At 36.6% G+C, this 5,422-nt stretch overlaps 1 pseudogene; it reads right to left on the reverse strand.

The window, feature by feature from the left end:
* Nucleotides 1-2,658: 2,658 nt before the first annotated feature.
* Nucleotides 2,659-3,384, reverse strand: LOC122065978 (annotated as a pseudogene).
* Nucleotides 3,385-5,422: the final 2,038 nt, after the last annotated feature.

Genomic DNA, 5,422 nt, shown 5'->3' on the forward strand with positions numbered 1-5,422 from the left:
TATCATCTTCAGCAGCAAAAGATAAAGCTAAAACCAAAATCTCATTAATCAAATTCGTGTACAAGGTCATACATAGTCCCCTACAAATTTATATAGAAGACTCAAAACAACCTTAAGCACTAACAAGGAAAGGCCTAACCCAATCCTTAACTAATAAGGCAACATAAACTGACTATGAAACTAAAATAATGAAATAAACAAACTCAAAACAATACCGGACATATAGAATCATAATCCAGCCGAGCTAAAACAATTAATAACAAATAAAATAAAGAAATAAAGATACTCACTTTTCTAATCACATATGCCTACATTGTACCCATATTTTAAGCCCATTAAAGTGGCCATTACAATGAAAACATATGGGATCAAAGGCCTAACACAAAAATAACCAAACCCAAGGCTCATTTCCAACAAAATAAGTCCTTTAGGTGGCTTATCTACATAAAAAAACTCTCCCAATTATTAGAATGGCAGAACAAGATCTGTCTAGCCAACCCTAAGACGGTAGTTCACGTATGTATAGGCATTGCAAACCTTCTCTAAATAATAGTACTAGTCATCGTATGAGTACTGAGATACTGTTTGTTTTCTTATATTTCCATTTGTTAGAATTAGAGAAAATTTAAAGGGAAAGTGCTACTTCTTTTCCCTTTCAAAGATTTGATGGTATTTAGCATGATTTCGTAGTTATTCCACACATTGAGCCTTTTCTAACTTTTGTCCTGCTCATATTTACTAAGCTTTGTCCTCCTTGAAGCTCTCCATACTTTTAACTTTTCGTAGTATCCTCCTTCCCTTCTTTCAATTCAGTATAAGAGGGAAAAGAGGAGAAAAGGCTATTCAAAAGTACTAGCACTAAACCTTTAACTCAGTTTGTAAGAAAACATAAACAGTATAGAAACTAGCATCCTTATAATGTACAAATAAATAAACTCTATGGATATTTCAGCCTCCTTAAACTAAAGAAAATAACAACTAAATTTGGTATTGATGCCAGGAATGTATACACAGATCATATTTTGAACATAACTACTTCAAATTACACAAATATCATATTGTATTGCCCTTGTTGGAAACAATTAATAAACTTCCAAGTGGGACAAAATTAAGGCATCAGGGAAACTTTCATATGTTAGGGACTGATATGGTACATCATGTGTTCAACTGGGATTAGAAGAACTAGATGTTGCCACAAGAATAAGTTTTTTCCCATTAATCAAACCTAAATTATTCTTTCCCATTAATGAACAAAAACAACATTGGAAAATGTGAGGCTTGAATATGTAGTTCAATCCAGTTGCAACTGCTTCTCACCCAAGAGATCTCTTGACAAATTAATTGAAAACAAACTGAAACTGCAAAAGCCACCAGAATCAAGAAAATGAAAAAACGAATAACTGCCTCACTGGAAATCGCACCATTGAATTGAGAACCAAACTACCATTACATACCCTAACAAGAAAGTAAAATATAAAAATTATAGGTAGTTCAAGTTCTTCAATAAGACATAAATTCCTAGCATATGAGGTTGGCCACATGAATCCAACTCTACCATTTCAATCTCTCTAAAGCCATAACTGTAAAACCCTGAGAACTTATTCATGTCTTCTCCCACAACAACCCAAGGGTGATTTGGTTCTCCCATTATCCTTCCAACAACTCCAATTTCATATTTCAAAGAAAAAGAGATATGAAATACAACAGATGACATTAACTAACTTGCAAGACTGGCATCAGCCAAAACATAAAGTAAATGAAACAAGAAGAGCTAGATATAAAACGATGCCAAAATCAAATGGAAATCAAAAACAACAATCACACAATCGCACAAACAAATTTATTTGGTTTGGCAAAATAACCTACATCCACAGTGAGATGAGACCTTCATTATCAACAAAGAACGGTTACAATGCTCATCCTCACACTTACCTCAAATTTCTTACAAAGGAAAAATACTCACTACAATTATATAGAGCAAAACATTATACATGAAATTTACCAAAATGCCCATACAGTCCCTAAAATTTCAGGACCCCAATGCATTAGGCTTCTTAACATCCCTTTGAAATCAACCCACTTTTGCCACAGATAGAATTCAAGACATCATACCTCCAAGAAAAGAAGGATAGGAGGACCACTCTACCTCCTCAGCCCATCACCCCAGCTCTCCCGCCCCACCCCCTTCTGCAGCCCTTTCCCAACTCCACTTCCATCATGGTTTGGTACCTGCTTGAACCACTGAAATTCTTCATCTGATCTGATCCACTACTTCCTAAAAAACCATCTAATCCCCCTCCACATGCCTTTTACAACTAATCAACAACAGTGATGGAAGGCTTGAACTCTGCCTGTCTCTTCAAAATTTATTTATCACTACAGGACCAAACGGAGTAGATCAAAGAATCTTAATCTTAGCTGACTGAAATTCTGTGTAGGATAATAGAGTGAAGACCAAAAGTATGCCAACCCCATTTTGCCATTGTCGAACTCCTTGAGTGCAAACACCATCCAAGTTCATTCAAACATTTTAATTACTTGTGGTTTGCTTAGAGATGCATCCACATTACACTACTCCAAACTCAGAAGAGTAAGATGTTTAAAAATTCATCAGTAGTAATTAAAATTAATTAATTAGTAATTAAAAAAAAAAGAGAATGACAGAAACCATCTTCAAATTTTCATTTCTCAAGAATTTGCTGCAAATCTAAGAAGACTGCACATTTTGCTTGCTCATAGTTTGCTTACAGATGCATCACAGTCCTAACTCCAAAACTAGAAGGCCAAAAACCCAGAATAACAACCATTTAACACTTAAGACCCACGAATTTATATCACCTGAAAAAGACCAAGAAGAAAGAGAGAATGATAAGCAACAACACACCGCCCCTAAGCTCTTTCACCCCGGATCCTACGAGCGAGCTGGATATCTTTAGGCATAATAGTGACCCTCTTGGCATGAATAGCACAAAGATTTGTATCCTCAAAGAGACCCACAAGATAAGCCTCAGCAGCCTCTTGTAGAGCAGAAACGGCACTGCTCTGGAATCGAAGATCGGTCTTGAAGTCCTGAGCGATTTCACGGACGAGTCGCTGAAAGGGCAGCTTCCGTATCAACAATTCTGTACTTTTCTGTTACTTTCTGATCTCTCGAAGGGCAACTGTTCCAGGCCTAAATCGATGGGGTTTCTTTACACCTCCGGTTGCCGGAGCTGATTTCCTAGCTGCCTTCGTTGCAAGCTGCTTGCGAGGAGCCTTTCCTCCCGTGGATTTTCTTGCTGTTTGCTTTGTTCTAGCCATTTCTATCTCCAAAAACAGAAGCGAAAGCAGAAGCAGAAAACTAGAAACCGAAAAGAGATCGCAGAGAGAGGAAGAGAGCGACTTCGTGACTATTTGAGGAAGGCGGGAAGAGTTATATAGATTTTGAATTTTTGGTGGAAGAGATTTTGACCGTTCGATTTATACGATTATGAACGGACAAGATTATATTTAATCGAGTGACACGGATCGGTGGTCGAGTTAAATCTGCCCCCAGCAAGGTTCTAAAACTCTGAAATCGTCATGGGATCGATTAGGGGTGACAGTTTTGGAAAAGACTGGATTGAATTGTATTAGATAAATCTATTATTTTTTTCTAAATCAATGTTTATTATGATTTTAACTTTGAATCATATATGTGGAATAGAATCGAAAAGGTTAAAAGTTCAGAGATTGTTCAAAATCAATGTCACTTTGATCTGATCAATACTAGCCATTCCATTCCAATTTTTAAGAACCATGCCGCCAATATGAGCATCCATGATGGCTAATCTACTTGATTAATTTCTTAATTATTACAATAGCAAGAGGGTTGAGCACCCCGCCCACGTTTTTCATGCTATTGGCATACACCAATGGTGGTACACCAAACACGAGACGCAAGGGGATTATTTCTAAAGAGGAGGGGGAAGAGGTTGACAGTGACACAGGTTGGACACACCGGCCTTTACAAATAATACAAAACCCAATAAAGAAGATTGGATCGAGTTTCTCTACACCACGTGGTTGTCATAATGAAGCAAAACTTAATTCCAGAAAATTTCATATCATAATCGTTCAAGAGTGTGTAAAGAGAAAAAAATAGCTATTGATTTTTTCATTGATTAAAAATCTAAGAGAACTTAATATATAAAGAGAAACCGATGATCGAACACTGAACACTGAACACTGCTGCAACACCGATCTCTCAATTAATAACAAATAATTAATCAGAAGAAGTCGTGTTATTAACACGTTCACATTCATCGATCCATTCAGTGTATACATCAATGGCTTCTGTTAGATTATTGATTTTGGTGGTGTACCATTCATGACACTTCCAACATTCTATTGTTCCAATCCAATCTTGCTTCTCACTTTTGTACTCAACAGTTTTTTGATGGTCGCAGAATGGACAGTTGAAAACTGTCTCCAGCTTTGGCATCTTCTTCTTTGGAGCTGCCTTATTCTGCCTCGACTTCCTCTTCCCCATCTCTCTTTCTCTTTCTCTTTCTCTTTCTCTCTCTTTCTCTTCCTCTTCCTCTTCGACACCTTGGATGCAGCAGAAATCAAAACAAGTAGGTAGGACTTAGGAGTGTGTTGGGTTTGAGGGTAGTTGGGTGTTTTATAGATAGAAGAGTGGACCGACAATCCTGGCCCTACTGGGTCTTCTATTTTGGTAAGGACAAACCGACTCCAACTCTGATTACACCGTTATAGGAAGCTCCGAAAGTTTTATATTGGGCTTTGACGCCCATTTCGCTATATATATATAAAGCAATGGGCTTTCGCTTTCTTGTATGGTCCATTCTGTATTATGGATATATAAAGCTTGAATATTTTGATAAAAATAAAAAAAGGACCAAGTTTTCTTGCATCCATGGTGAAAATGAATCCCTTCACCGTGGGGATCCAAGCCACTCGATGGGAGGGGGTAGAGAGGAGGCAAGGTCTCCGAACCCTAATTATTTAAAATGCATCTAAAACACTGGAAAAATGAACGTGTTTTGCCAAGCTACTTTATAAAATTCAGTAAGAACAGAAATAGCTAGAATAGAAGTTCTAAACACTTTTTTTTTTCTTTTTTTCTTTTTTTTTATTGAAAAAAACAAACAAAAAAAAACCCCAAAAGTCCATGTGAAGTAAGTCTCCGTTTGGTGTCATTTCTGGATTCGTATCAAAAACAAAATTTCAGTTTCTGTGTCAAAATGCTTTTTTTAAAATGAAAAAATAGTGTTTTAAAATTTCAAATTTTTATCGGGAATGATAGTTCATTTTTTTGTAAAATGGAATGAAACTGGGAAGACGGAAACCCCGTCCAATCTCGTTTTTTCAGTTTTTTTTTTTTTTTTTTTTCACTTTTGTTCCAAAAAAGTAGAAACAGACCATAAGTGCACCAAACACT

The sequence above is a fragment of the Macadamia integrifolia genome, unplaced genomic scaffold, assembly GCF_013358625.1.
Source record: "Macadamia integrifolia cultivar HAES 741 unplaced genomic scaffold, SCU_Mint_v3 scaffold2169, whole genome shotgun sequence".
NCBI lineage: Eukaryota > Viridiplantae > Streptophyta > Magnoliopsida > Proteales > Proteaceae > Macadamia > Macadamia integrifolia.